Here is a 15,249-nt window from a genome sequence, read left to right as displayed (position 1 = left end):
AGCTGTTTTTAACTAAAAAGAAGAAGAAGAAAAAATCCCTGAGCTTTAAACCTCTTTACAGTACTCGTGCAGAATCAAATGATCAGCAGACAGCGTCAGTGACACGTGGAACATGGAGGAGTGGCCGTCAGCAGATGGAGAAAAAGAACAGCCACATGCAGACCCACATGAGAATATAATGACGGCTGCCGTGTACACAACTTCATGCAATGATTCTGTTGGTCCTGCAGCAAATTCACAGTTTTTAGTCGTTCTCTCACAGCACAGCTTGTGTTCCATTTTGAAGACAGTACAATGTGTCTAGAATAATGCAGTGATTGTTTTGCGTTCATTGGAACTGTTCAACAAAAAATGTGCCATGTTTTGACTCTACTCTAGCCAATTAAGTGATATTTAGAAGAGCTGTCTAAGGATTACACTTTTTATCCGATTAATCAATGATTAGCTGTGGATGAATCTGATTAGTCACGATTAAAGGTGGTTAATTATGATCACGAATAATCATGATTAATTGAGAAAAACTAAGTGTTCTTTTATCAAAAATTTGACCAGAAGAAAAGGATTTGGAATATGGAAAAACTAAGTGTTCTTTTATCAAAAATTTCACCAGAAGAAAAGGATTTGGAATATTAGTGGACTGTTAGTGGTATGAAACATGTATGTAAATAATCAAATATCTACTGACTGTGTATTTGAGCAGGCAGAGTGAATAATGGGTGGAATTATTTTGTGCAACTATAAAAATCTGGTTCTATTTAATTTCACTAATATATTAAAACAATTAAAGTAAGGTTCAGAAAACTCTCTACCAGTAACAAAATTCACTTCAGATAAAAGTCTGAGAATCACTCCATTTCCATGGGTATTTACTGAAGTTTTCTAATATTTGAGCTGCTATTATAATGGAAGAGAGAATGAACTGAATGAATGATTGAAGAGCAGCAGGCAACACAAACGAAGCACCGGAGAAACCTAAATGTGGATTTCTACCGTCCTTTAATTTGAACTTAAAGGCATTTAAAGTTGTATTTAACAGTGACAACGAACCTAATTTAAGCTTAAAGCTCAGCTTTAAAGTCTGTGTGATACCTATAATCCTGCAGCTACAGGCAAAAATGTTGGCAACTTGAAACAATCTTTTCAAGTTGCCAACATTAACAAAGAAGAAGAAGAAGAAGAAAAAGAAGAAGAAGATGATGATGAAGGAGAAGAAGAAGAAGAAGACATAGAGCCAACTGTGTAACTCCTACTCAAGTAATAACACATGAGGAGAGTTGTGTGTCTTGGTGCAGTGTGTTTGCTGTGGTCACAGTGCGGAGGCTGCAGGGTTGTGTGTTAAATGACTTCAGGAGGAGTCACGTTGTTGGGGCTTGGCTGCAGCGTCTGGGCATCAGTGTCCTTGTGGTTTCATTTTCAAACAGGGAGGGACCGTGTGCCCATTTATCTGCCGCGTGAGGCCCATCAGCTCGCACCGCTCCTGATTAATTACCATCTGCACTCTGCTGCCCTTGCGTTACGCCTTTAATAAGGTGAGATCTGGACAAAGAGGGATTGGATTCCTACGAAAACAAGTCCAGTTCTTCCCGGGAAGTTCTTTTCACGGGACAAAAAGTGTTTGATCAGCAGTGAGCTGCCCTCAGTGTCACCATCCAAACCTGACTCTCCAAATGCCTCTCCGTCAGGACGGCACTAAATCACGCTGTTGTTCTTTACAGTTTTATTGCAGCTGCTGGAGGACGATCAGTTCATAGAGACATACAGATGCACAGCAGAGGACGAGTTCCACATGTTTGACTCCACACAGTAGGCTGGGTCTGACGGAGGAGTCATGACTGCTGGGTAATCAGTCTAGTAGGGAGAGAACATTTTGTTTGGATGGGTGTGTGTGAGAGAGTGTGTGAGTTAGTTGATGTTTATAGACCATTAGCCAGATCCACCCGTCACTGACACTTGGGCTGAATGTGTTTCCTAAATGTTCTGTGTTTATTCGTTACGTAAGTGCACAGGTCCCCTTGGGGACGCTAACCCTAACTCTAACCTGATAACATGTATATTTGTATCTGTTTAAACCACTGTATGAGCTGCTGCCACCTGGTGACTGGAGGCTTGTTATCATTCAAGCATTACAGCAGTGGTACACTTGTGTCCAGCTGGACCCTCACCGCACCCTCTCAGGGGGTCCCGCCCCACTATTTGAGAAGTACTGCTTTAGTGTGTTCTTCTCTCTGGATGTCATTTCTTTGTTGTTTTCCTTGTTTTTTATTGTTTTATAAAAATCAAGCTTTATACAAATGTTCAATGACAATTTTAGCCATTTAGAAAAATCTCTAAATTAGCCTTGTTGGTCTTCATAAATGTTCAGATACAAAAACACACAACCAAATGTTATAATTCACATTGAACCTGGGGAGCAGTGGGTTGTTCATATGGAGGTCTAGTGCTTTATACAAAGTTACAGTACAGTACACAAAGTTATTGAGCAGGCACAGAGGCATTACTTGTTTACATCCAACACCATTGGAAAAAAAAGAGCAAAGTATTATACTACTTTTGATGATTAGCAGAGTCATTTTTAAAGAAAATTTAAGGTTTAAGTACAGTCACAGCGCCACCTACTGAAGCACCTGCTAACTGTCATCTACTGACTGCAGTGAAACGACAGCGCCACCTACTGAAGCACCTGCTACTGACTGCAGTGAAACAGTCTTAAACACTTTTCCTCATGTTTAAATACATGTTTTGGAATTCAGATTACAGCTGACAGTCCTAGTCTGGATTATTATGATCTGAATTTTAAACCCTTTGATTGAACCAGCACTGGGTTTACTGTCTGATCTACTCTCTCATCACGACTGCCTGAAGTCAAATTGATCTCCAATTTAGTTTACATTTCTGGCTTGTTTTCTACTTTATTTGTCGAAATATTTTGAAGGTACTAGTTGTGTTTCCCTAAAATTGTGGTCAGATGTGATTGGAGGGAGAACAGGAAGTTGGTGACGTTTTATAATCTGGTAGTTTAACTTTATATTAACAACAAAATATAATCAAGTATGTGCTGATTTTAGGAAATAACTCTGTAGCTGTTTTGTAGAAACCTGATCTGTCAGACTGGGCCTCCTTCCATTTAAAGTCCTTTTTTTTCTACCTGTAATGATTGGTTTGATTTTCTTTCATCTTCCCCTTTAAACCTCCCTCTTCTTTTAGGATGTCATGCTACTGACAGTTTTTTTGAGTTTGCCTTTGTTTTTTCCCTTGACACGTTGGCTCGAGAAGAGGGGAGGGTTTTCAGGAGGGAAAAAAGAAGAGAAGAAGAAGGGTTGAGACAAAAAACAGGAGGAAATGACAGTTTGTTTTTCTCAGGACAGACTTTTACTGAGAACATTCTCATCTTCTACTTGGCCGTCTACCTGGAGAGCCTGAAGACTGGGGCCGGGCTCAACGACAACAATTATATTTGTAGTTATATATTTGACCACGTTTAGCTCCATAAATAACATCAAACGTCAGTTTCTGCTCCGACGAGGCACGGCAACAATATTTCCATCATTTTAAGCCTTAAAATGCAAGTTCCACTTCAATGTTCCCAGAAATGTTCCAGATTTCTGTGTGAGATCTTGTTTTCTGTCTGCCAGCTGTGACAGCACATCTTGAGCTGATGTTCTCGTCTGAAACACGATGATTCTTTCTATTTATAGTCGGCTTTACGTAAAAATACAGTTTATTTCAATAAAGTTATTTATAAGACACTCAGAATAGATTTTGATGCATTTTTATGTTATATTCCCTGTGACTGTGCAGCGGGGTTATTGACTGCTGTGATGAAAAGGTGATTTCCCAGGTTTCCTAGTGTAGCTGGTTTAAAATCATCTGCTCCGTGTGGACGTTTGTCTTTACTGACATTTGTTTACTCTGGTGTAAATATGCGTAGTTGAATAACTTTGCCATCTGAATGCTGTTGTTTAAAAAATCTCTTCTGTCCCGAGCTGCACAACATCTTAAAGCCATAAAACTCCTGGAATTTCTTTTTTTTGTGTACTGAGAAACTGAAACCAAATTCTCTAAGAAATGTGTCATTTTTGGAAGTGTGACCGCAGCACGACGTGGTTTGAAGTGGTTAGCTCGGCTACAAATTAACCCGGCACCAGTTATGTTTGATGACGGCCAAGACATCAGCTAACTTGATTTGACATGTCACGTGCGGCTCTTTAGCCTCTTTGTTAAAGCTCCGCAAATCCATTCAATCATCATTATAGATGAGAAGAGGCTGCGTTTTTATACAAAAACCAAACATTTCACATTAAATTGCCAGCTCACTTGCTAAAGTCAAAACGTCACAACGGCGCAGTCCTCTTAGCTCAGGATCAGGCGGGTCATTTTTAGGCAGAGCAAAGATTTTGACCTCAGGTCACTGTATGTGTTGGTAGTGAGTGAGTCATAGTAAATACTGAAAGACTCTGTTGGTGCTGGGGGGGGAGGGCTGAGTGAACACGCAAGTCTAACATCTGTCGATGTTAGCCACTAGCTGCAATGCGGAATTAATAGAGAACGTTAATTCACTGCTTGTGTCTTTCAGAGTGTCGGTGTGTGGCCTGTGAGTTCCCTCGTGTCCTGTTCCCTCCTGATTTTTTTTCTTCTCATCATTTATTCATTAACTTTTGGTTGGAGTTCCTGTTCCGCTCATTTATCGTCCTCGCAGTGCGTTGCCTGAAGTTCAGGTTTTGTACAGAATAACCTTCCAGGTGCATTGTGGGTGGTCGCAGCTGCTGTTTGAAAAGCCACAGACACACTTATAAAGCAGTAAACCTTCCAGTGTGGTTCTGTCATAATTGCTACATATTATCTGGCATCTCACTCATCCATCCCTCTCCTCTCAGAACTCTGATCCATTCATATATTTCACACCCTTCCAACGCACAAACTGTCTTCAACTGCTGGGGATTTCTGGGCCTCCAGACACAGACAGTGCTCCATGCACCTGAGAAATATGTCCATCTACATGTATGTATGTATGTATGTATGTTTGTATGTGTGTGTGTGTGTGTGTTTGTGTGTGCAGGGGGAAGTTAAGTGTTGTGACTGAGCAGCTGCTCTGACAGCCTACATGTAAAAAGTGAGAGGAGGATTGTGGCGAAGCTGAAACCGCCGCCATAATCCTCCGCAACAGTTATGATCACAGACTGGGTTTGACTTTGTTTATTTGCTTCTCCTCTCGTCTGGCTCACACACAAAACTGCTGGATGTTTTGCATGCCGCACTGTCGTAGTGATAGTAAGAGACAGTGCACATGGACTGTTAGTGTTTACTCTCATGTTTTGGTGATGAAGTGTTGTCTACGAAGAATCTAAAACTGTGATAAATCAATGATGTTTGGACACAGCGACGAGTATGAAATTCAGCAATGAAAAGTTAGGACGTTAGAGGTTCGGTTCTCACCCAGAGTAGTTGGAATGACTCTTGGACATTGTCTATGATCCTTCTGGGCTCAAGGCTTCTTCGGGGCATGTCTGTAATCTTAAGGCTGAACTCGGCTTGTGTGCAGTTGAACTGTGACTTTAATGATGTGCTACAGAAACAGTCTTGTGTGCAGTTGAACTGTGACTTTAAAGATCTAAAGATTTGTTGCTATTCTTTTATCCAACAAATGAGAAAGAATCATTTCATTACCATGATATTTGATATAAACAGGACTACACCCCCCTCAACCAGTCATGTGTGTCAGTGTGTTTGACACTTACATACATGAACATCATGTTGTGACAAGTGGAGTCATCTGTGTGTATCAGGACCTCTGGTAGTTTTTAGAAATCTGTTCACTCTGAACATGTCCTGGAGGCAAATCTGCACACTCCCACTACGAACTGCACAATCTGCTGTATCCAACAGCCCCATGGGAAGAGCACTGAACTACTGTGTGTGTGTGTGTGTGTCTTTATAATCCTCTCTGGTGCCGAGAGAAGCCTGTCTGCTTGGATCAGTGCCCATCAGGATCAGGAATTATTTCATAGGTTCTGCTCAGTGCTATCAAATCTCAAGTCTTAATAAGTCTTAATAAGCAGAGCGGCGCTTTACTGTGTGTGTGTGTGTGTGTGTGTCTCGTTCCAACTCCATGTGTTTAGTTATCGCTGACAGTTTGGATCATAAGATTTATTAAACCTCATCACTAGCGGGAAGCCATTTTTTTTTCTCTCAGATGTAACATTCTACATCTCCTCTTTGTATCACTGCACTATTTATTTCTGTTATTTATATTATATTATAGAACATAATCAAAAATGTTCACCAAAGTGAAATAACTTCATCTGTTCTAGCTGCTCCTGTGGAACAGTGAGGAAGTTCAGAGGTTTATTTTCGTCAACCATATATCACAGTTTCTCAAATCATGGCTTGTGGTGCAATTGGGTCGCAAGAGTCTAGGCTGTGGGATGCAAGAGGATTGTGCGAACAATTTCTGTCCAGTCAAATAATTTTTGTTAGGCACTTGATTAGGGAACTGAAATGTCCTGTTTTTCTTTCTTTTAAAGTTAGAAAAAAAAGAAAAGAAAAATATAATATATAGATATATAAATATATATCTATATATTTGTAGACTGGTGAATCTCATTATTCATCTCTATATCATGTAAATTCTGTGCAGATACAGTAGAAATAAAAGGTTTCTACATTAACTTTGATCCATTTCTGTAGCTGCTTTGTCGTCCATTTACAGTCTACCATCCTGTGTCCTCTGCCACGTCCCATCCCAACAGTTTTAAGGCTATAAATAAAATTTTTGGTCCATATCCAAGTGTTAAGTACTATGTTTTCACCTGCCCAAATTAATTAGGGCAAAAATGCACCATATTCTAAAAGAGCAGGTTTGAAACATGCCTCGGGGACGTACAGGAAACCACTCATGTGGGCTTTTCTACTGGATAAATCTGACTTCTGTGTGACTGTGCGCATCAGGAAATTTAAGGCTTCTGGTTTTTAGTAGGTGCTTTCCCTTGTCTCGGTCTCTCATCTGTTTACAGTATATTGTGAAGTGTGCTGAAAACTTCACAGTGTACCAGCGGAGAAGCTCTGATTAAAGTGAAGTTCAGAATTACAGGGTCTTTGTTGTGTTTTACTCCAAACCGGTCTGGTTTTTTTGGAGATCTGTCACTCTTTGCATTTTTAAGAAATTGTTCGTCCCCCTTCACCTGCTGGTAGTTCAATTAGACCAGTGGAGTCTGGAATCAAACCCACAACTGTGTGGTTTCTCATTCTACTGAACCATAATTTAGACCACAAAAATAAAAAAAATAATGATAAAAATAATAATTGCCTAATCTCGGAACCTTTGAAAAATACAACTTTTACTAATTTACTATCAGCAAATTATTCAATTAACACTTTAATTCATTTTAATACTAGAATTTAATATTTATTAATAATAAGATATACTGTCATGTGCAATGAACGCCTTAAGTTTACTAACAAATGAATGTATTTCCTGTCTTTATGCAGTAAAAATATGTCTTTATTCCGCCTGTCTAACTGCTGAGCGCCCAGCTAGATGAAACAGTGGTGGGAACTGATAGAGCAGTGTGCATTCCACTGAGAAAAAGTGTGTGTTTTGAAAAAGCAATGGTCATGCATGGCAGTATAGTAATCCACTCAGTGACCCTTAAGACCTGGTTTAAGGTGTGTGTGTGTGTGTGTGTGTGTGTGTGTGTGTGGAAATGTGCCATTAAAACCATGCTTATGTTTGAAGGTGGTCTAATCCCACCACTGACCCTCAGAGCATGATTGTGTGTGACTGCAGGCCTGTGGGAGTGGGTGAGAATGTTTGTCCCAACTCTGAGGTTCCTGACACCCCAGTTACCCCCCCCCATGTTATCATCCTGACACCCAAAGCCTACACTCTGGCCTTACAGTTTGGTGAGAGCTGTTTCTTCCAAAATCTTCCAAGAATTGCACAGTAAAAGTCACACTCACTGGCAAAGAGTTGAAAAATCTAATGAATTTTTCCAGGTAAACACTGGAACCAGATTGACCTTTGCCCCTTTTACGCAACACAGTTTTCCTCTGAATATTTTACAGGGAAACAGCGGTACGGTACGGTCATCCTCGTGGCTCGGTGCAGCGTCATACGTCAGCCCTGTTTGCCCTCAGATTAAACCATAACCACGAGGAGTTACACGGAACTTATGGATCTCAACATTAGCTTCTGGCTAACTGTTTGTTCTTTAGGTCTGTGATATAACAGGTCAACAGCTCAGCTAAAAGGAGGCATGTTGCCACATATTATCTAATCTTCTCACTTGGAAGGAAAGGGCTGGACTTTCAAAGACATCTGTGAAAACAAAAAGAAGTTGTCTGTCCTTCACAGAAATCACAACCAAATCCTTGTGCAATTAAGTGTGTGTATTGTTGATTGTCTGCCAAGCTGAAGTCTGACATTCTATTTGTCAGCAACCAACACTGGGGTGTAATATGGGAATTGTTGTATTTGTCCAAACAGGAAGGCTTAGCTTCTCTGGTAACAGCTGACACGCTATCTGTTTCTGGTTCCACGTCTACAGGAAGTTTGACTCGGTGGATTCAGGGTCAACAATAGATATTAAAATGTATAGATTGTAAATGCTTTGGTGTCATAGTGGGAGTGTTTAGGTTTTTGCTAGCAAAACTGGCTTCAAATACTAACTGGATATAAGCAGACCCAAGGTTCGAAACTATACAGTAACAACCTTAAAACTGTACTAGGCAGAAAAATATATATTTTATCTTTTTGTATGATAAAAGGAAGTCCACAGATACAAAGATTGCAGCTCTGATTGGAGCCACCAAAACAGTTCAAGTTGCAGTACCAATGCTGGCCAACCATTGGCTCCAAAAACTGCCTTTTCGAGACAATTAATCAAATGCAGTTCAAGTTGCAGTACCAATGCTGGCTCCAAAAACTGGCTTTTCGAGACAATTAATCAAATTTTGTGGTTTTAGTAACATTTGCTGGATTCTTGCTTTTTTCTCAAAAAGCACACCACAAATATTTGATATTTGTGGAGATAATTGTTGGGCTCAAAGACATGGTGGTCAAATGTTGACGATGCCGGTCAGAGGACGGCTTTGCATGTTAACAGTTTTTCTCTCCCGTTCTTTAACTGTACCATTCTTTCTCATTCACTTCTGCCACTCTCCACCAGGGCCCCTATAATCCCTGTGGTGTCAGGAGGTCAGGGGACCACGTCATGGTCACGCCGTCACAACACATAAAGTGCAAGTGCGAATGGACAGCTAACATGAGAACAAAACTAATGCTAATGCTTTCACACACTGCTTTATTTCTTCTGGTATTTCCACTATATCTGTTAGTATTTCTTTTCTTTAATATATTTAATAGCCTCTAAGTGAACCTTCACCAGGTCCAAGTTGTACCCTAGTTACAACTTGGACCTGAAACAACTAGTTTTTAATGTATGTTTTAAAACGCATTGTATTAGCCGCAACAATGTTGCCAGAACACCTACAATGCTGTGTTTTTTTTAAATATAATTTTTATTTATTTATGGAATGGAAGTAATAAACCTCCAAATCTGAATACACTTCCAATACATAAAAGTAATAACATAGCATATACAGTACCATATATGGACAAAAACATATTCATCATTCTAACAGTATTAATGCACCATCACACGGCGTTGCCTCAAATGAAAGCTTCAGAAAACCACCGCGGCCTTTGGCGGAACCTCATCTAAACGTTCTCGTTTGTTTTTGATTCGTGCTGCAAGCCGGCGGTCACTGTTCAAACTTTAAATTCCCTGCACACACGCACAAACACACGCAAACCGTCCATTAAGATCAGTGAGCTGCTGCTGTGTAATGGCCTCCTGATTTTGAAACGTGCTAATGATCTACTTAGTGCTGCTATGTGTTTTATGTTGGGTCAGTATGAAACAATCAGGAGGAGTGAAAACAAATCAGGTCTTAGTCGTCTCAGTGGTATTCCATGCTGCTAATTTTACAAGTATGGAAACCAAGCCCAGATATTTCTCCATCTGTTGAACAAATGTTCATAATGCAGCACGTGGAAGGCTGGCAGGTGTCACGTCTTCTCAGTAACACGCTCATTTACAGCAGTGTTTGGCCCGATGAAGTGACTCACCACATCCTTTGTTCAACCACTGCTGCTGTAGAATGTCTTTGGTTTCATATCTGTCTCGCCAAAAATGATAAAACCAAAAAAACGTTGTTGGTTTGCAGTTCAATGAAATACCAAAAGGTGTGTCAGGTTTGTTTCTGATTGTGTAACAACAGCTGAGATCATCAGGTCTGCAGATATGACACTTTATTTTTTAACAGTATTCAGAAGATTTATTGCCTTCAGCATCAGTCAAGAAGGAGATGCTTTAATGTGTAGCTTAAGGACATTAGTCACAGTAAAAGTCTTTAAATGTCAATCAGTCTGTCAGGTTTTCCAAAATCCAAGGTCAAATGCATTACATGTGACACTCCTTAGTTTTGACGACTTCCAGAGATTTACATTATCACGCAGCAACACAAGCACGAAACTCTTCTGGTGCTAAATGTAGTTGTTTTTTTTGGGGTTTTTTTTGTAACTGCCTTTCATCTGTAAGTCACCTGCCTGTTTTGTTATGCAGGCACAGAGGCATTACCTTGATGGAAAAGCAGTCTATTTTGGTTTTTGAAAAACACTTTTTACATAAAATATATTGTTAACCTTGGTAACATCTGTGTCCAACCCAAAATAACATTGTGAGCCTCCGCAGCAACACAAGCACGAAACTCTTCTAGTGCTAAATGTAGTTGTTTTTTTGGGTTTTTTTTTTTTGTAACTGCCTTTCATCTGTATAGTATGTATAGTGTAAATGCCTAAGTCATATTGCAGACCTTTTCTTCAGACATTGTTGCTCATCTCATTATGGTTTCAATTAAAAGCTTTTTTTTTTTCTGAAAACCGTATTATATAGTTAGGCAATTTTGTTTATAAGTAAAGTTAATGGTAAGGCATCCACAGCAGCAGAGTTGTAGTTCAGAGTGCTCTATGGTACAACATCATACACTGGAATTCATTTTTAAAGTTCAAACTTTCAAATCTGAACTTTAAAGTTGAACTGGATATTCCACCTACGTGATAGTCTTCAAAGTTACCATCTCTTGAAGTTTGTGCTCAGTCTTCTACCTGTGTCTAATTGTGGTTCATTCTCTATAACCCCAACAGTACTGGTCACATTTTTTAAAACATGTTGATACAAAACCTGACAGTTTTGCAGCACTCCATCACTAAAGAGTACAAATCTTTCCTCGGTGCCGCCGAGCGTCTCTGTTGAGAGCCAAAACAAATCCCAGGACAATAAGTATTCAATATTTGATGAATGGTTGACTCTCTTTCAATCATAACCCTCTTCTTCCACAGCACTTATGTGGATTGGCTCCGTTTTGACAGAAACCAAACTGTCATTAAACTCACTGAAGCGTGAGGTTTAAACAAAGCCCCTCCTGAGTTGTCCTTTTATTCTGATGCTCACTTTAAAGTTGCCTACAAATTCAACTCATGTCCGTGCTGGGACCGCGCGCTCCTTCAGAAGTGGAAACGACTTATTATAAATACCCAGTAACAACTGCCCCACCTCTGAATGTTACACGCCAACTTATGATCTTAATACATTTTTTGGCGAAGCGGAGTCAGCAGATGGGAGCAATCGTTCCTGTCAGCTGCCTTTGAACATCAAACCTCAGAATAGAAAAAGAGCGGTAGGACTTCACATTGTGTTTGAAGCCTGTTTATGTAATGAATTTAACAGTAGGTGTATTGTTGATGGTTTGCTTTAATCCAGATGAAAAACATGTGTAGTCCAAGTCACGCTGTGTATGACATACGTATGCAGTACTTCACACATACCTAAGGACATGTTTATGTTAATCAATAACCCAGTCAGTGCTGTTATACGTGGGGCCCATGTGGGTGAGTGGATGTGGTGACCACAGTGATAATTGATTATACAGTGTGTGGTATGAGGGGCTGTTTACACAAACTGTGCACCTACAGTATGTTTTAATCCGTATGAAAACCACATGGACAGGCTAGGTTAAAAAAAAGCTATTAGTGATTTAGAAATTGTCTAAAAAAATTTTTCACATTTTATAAATGGATGTTTAACTAAAGGTATAGGGAGTAGAAAATTATATGATTTTCAAAGTCAGCCATACACACTGGGACACACTTGAGTGTCTGTAGCCCGATTGGTGGTGCGGTTATCTTACATCTGGAGAGTTGCGGGTTTGATTCCCGACATAGTAGCTCATATGCCTTCCCCCAGATAGGTGGTAAAACCTGAGTGATCATCAAAACTTGAAAAGCATTTTAAAGCACTTTAAAGCAAGATTAGCTCTATGCTAAAAACCTTTGGCTGCAAAATGAAGTCAACTGTTGTTGATTGTTTAAATGAAATAAATACATACGTTGATGAGTGGACCATAAGATCGCAGCAGGAGATTCCTACACGGGAGACAGCGGCCATAACAAGTTCTCACTGCAGTTTTAGAGACCATTTTGGTTCAATGACTTCCAATGAAACAGGGATTCACTATGGCGCTATTAGGAAGCTAAACACTCATCTGCTTCAATAGCATAGAGTCCTCAGCTAAGACAAAAGCCTTTGTCAGGATCACAGTGCTCACTGTGCAGCCTGCAGGGACGTCAGGCTGGTTTATGACAGACAGGTCAGCAGGAGGCCGGCCGCTGGCCTCAGACGTACAGCACCACCACCCACTCCAACCCTCAATTACTGATCGTTTTAACTGTGCACATCGCCATGTGCATGAGAATGTTTAAATCACTGGAGTCAAGAGTGCATTGTGTGGGAAGAAAAAAAGCACACGAACACACACATGCACACACACAGTTAACCTCCTGATGGGAGACCCACGACCTTTCCGTATGCAGTGAGAGTGGGTCTTTAGAGTGTGTGTCTGTGTGTGTGCGCTTGTGTGTGTGTCACTCAGGGTTGCTGGGCACCATGCCGCACCTGCCACTGGAATGAAGATTAAAGGAGAACAGCAACTGGGAAAAAGATGGGCATTCACATGCTCACTCACACACACACACACACACACACACACGTATACTGCTGTGTACATTTCCTTCACAAAACAGTACCTTGACGAGAACCCAGGGACAAACAAAACTGTCACTTCCATGTGTTCCAGAAAAGTGACAATGTCAACTTTCAGTGACTTTTAGCGACTGTTTGTACGTCTGTTCTCAGGGGGTAAAAACTCCTTTGGGGAGTTTTACCCAGTCACAGTACGACCGGTCTTCTGATCATAGACGTACTGTATCACCAGAGTCCACACGAACAGGATTTGCTCCAGGATCGGTTTTACAGTGTGCTCTTTGATATGTTTCCTCTTGTTAAAGTTCGTCATCAAAGCAACACTCAGCTGTACTGAAACTGTCCTGACGCCAAACGCAGAACATTTTCTCTCTGTTGTAAAAAGAGAGGAGGGGAAAAAAAAAATCCTAACTTTTATGGCTACTTTTGGAGTCGGGTGAGGCATATGTGTGACACTCCATCTGTAAGTCCAACCAGATGTGCTGGGCTTAGTGGTCCTGGTTTTAAAATAGGAGGAGAAGCTTCTTTTTCTGACCTTACCGGCCCATTAGCATCTTGAGGCTACCTGCTGCCTCTCTTGTTCTCATCTATATATATGGACATATGACTTAGTCACTTCTGTGCCTTGTGATTGCTGTGCATATGTACAATATATCAATTCAGACCCGGATTGACTTCGGGCATCAATATATTATGCAACAACTGCGATCATAGTTTATCACATGTTTTACTGCGTAAGGATTATAGACCGCTAACGTTTTTTTAATGTTTGTTTCAGAAATACATCAGTTTTAATTTTTTTTAAAAATCATACAAAATTTAATCAATGTTTGAGCTTCATGTTTCAAAGATCTAATACTAAAAAATTCTAGGTATGTTGTTTTAGGTCTCGGCAGCTATGAGAGAGAAGGTCTAATGAAAAGGTCAGGGGTTGGTCCGCATACCTGTGTGTCCTTTGGCAGGACACTGAATTTAATGTTCTCTTCTGCTACTTGTTGAATAAATGTAGAGACTTGTGCCAGAAAGAAAATAAACTTTTGTAGATATGCCTCCCTTTGTGTTGACATATACAGTATATTTTATTAGACACATCCTGTATGGACTTCAGTCCATATTGTTCTCTGCCTGCAGCTGAGAACGTGAGAGTTCCACCACAGCCCAACGGTGTTCCCTTTATTGGAGATCTGGTGACTTTGGAGGAAACTATATACAGAACATTAAAAACAACAGGATCTATAAATCTGTATAAATCATATTATATATGATAAAACAATATTTTGTTTGAATTTTATAACACACATAAATATCTACTGTATATCTGCTCTCAGCCATTCTCCATGTTTGTTGCATGTTGTTTACTTTGTCTTTCGTTCCCCAAATGCAGTGCGTTGTGATTGGCTGATTTGCACATTTTGATGCACATAGTTGTCCCTGATAAAGTGGCCGGTGTTTTAGAGCAATATTTCCATTGAACTATTCTACACAGACGTGTCAGAGCAGCAGCCGCTGTGATCATTAATCATCATGTCTCTGATGGTGGACAGGAGTTTGACTACATTTGTCTCCCTGTAGTTTACACAGGACTCACTGACTGACTTCAGTCAAACAGGAACATCACTTCAAAATGGATATACATTTTTAATTTTTATTATTTTATTTTAAGTGTTTAGTAGTGCATACAGTTTACACCCAGTGCCTGTCCTTGTCTATTTCCAACCTCCTCCCTCCTCCCTCCTCCCACCTTTCCCTCCTCAGTCCAACCCCTCCCTCCCTCTCCCCTTCTTTCTCTCTCCCCTCTTGAATTAAGTCCATTATTCCTGCCTGCTCCCTCTCTGAGCGCTCCGGCTCTGCTGGGCTCCTGTGAAAACTGTGACTGTGTCTTCGCGAACTCTTTGCGCGTGTGTGTTAAGAACACATTTATGTGTGTGTGTGTGTGTGTGTGTGTGTACGCAGGATTGTGTGTTTTAAAGTGAAGCCAGGGTATAGGTGGAACTGACTGCAGAAAGGGAAACACTCAGATCTCACTCTGCTGCAGTTCAACTTACACTCTCTCTCCCTGCTTTTGGACTTATTTTTTTTAATCTCTTTACGTCTTTGACACTAAGGTGGGACTCTGCTGCTGTCTTTATTCCTCTGCCCTCCAGGCACCACT

At 40.4% G+C, this 15,249-nt stretch overlaps 1 protein-coding gene across 4 annotated transcripts in view; it reads left to right on the top strand.

Moving 5' to 3' along the window:
* Positions 1–15,249, top strand: part of sema3b (sema domain, immunoglobulin domain (Ig), short basic domain, secreted, (semaphorin) 3B) — an 80,928-nt gene that overhangs the window by 37,317 nt on the left and 28,362 nt on the right. The window lies entirely within an intron of this gene.

The sequence above is a fragment of the Cynoglossus semilaevis genome, chromosome 10 (assembly GCF_000523025.1).
Source record: "Cynoglossus semilaevis isolate Cse_v1.0 chromosome 10, Cse_v1.0, whole genome shotgun sequence".
Classification (NCBI taxonomy): Eukaryota; Metazoa; Chordata; class Actinopteri; order Pleuronectiformes; family Cynoglossidae; genus Cynoglossus; species Cynoglossus semilaevis.
This window is presented reverse-complemented; position numbering and strand designations above follow the sequence as displayed.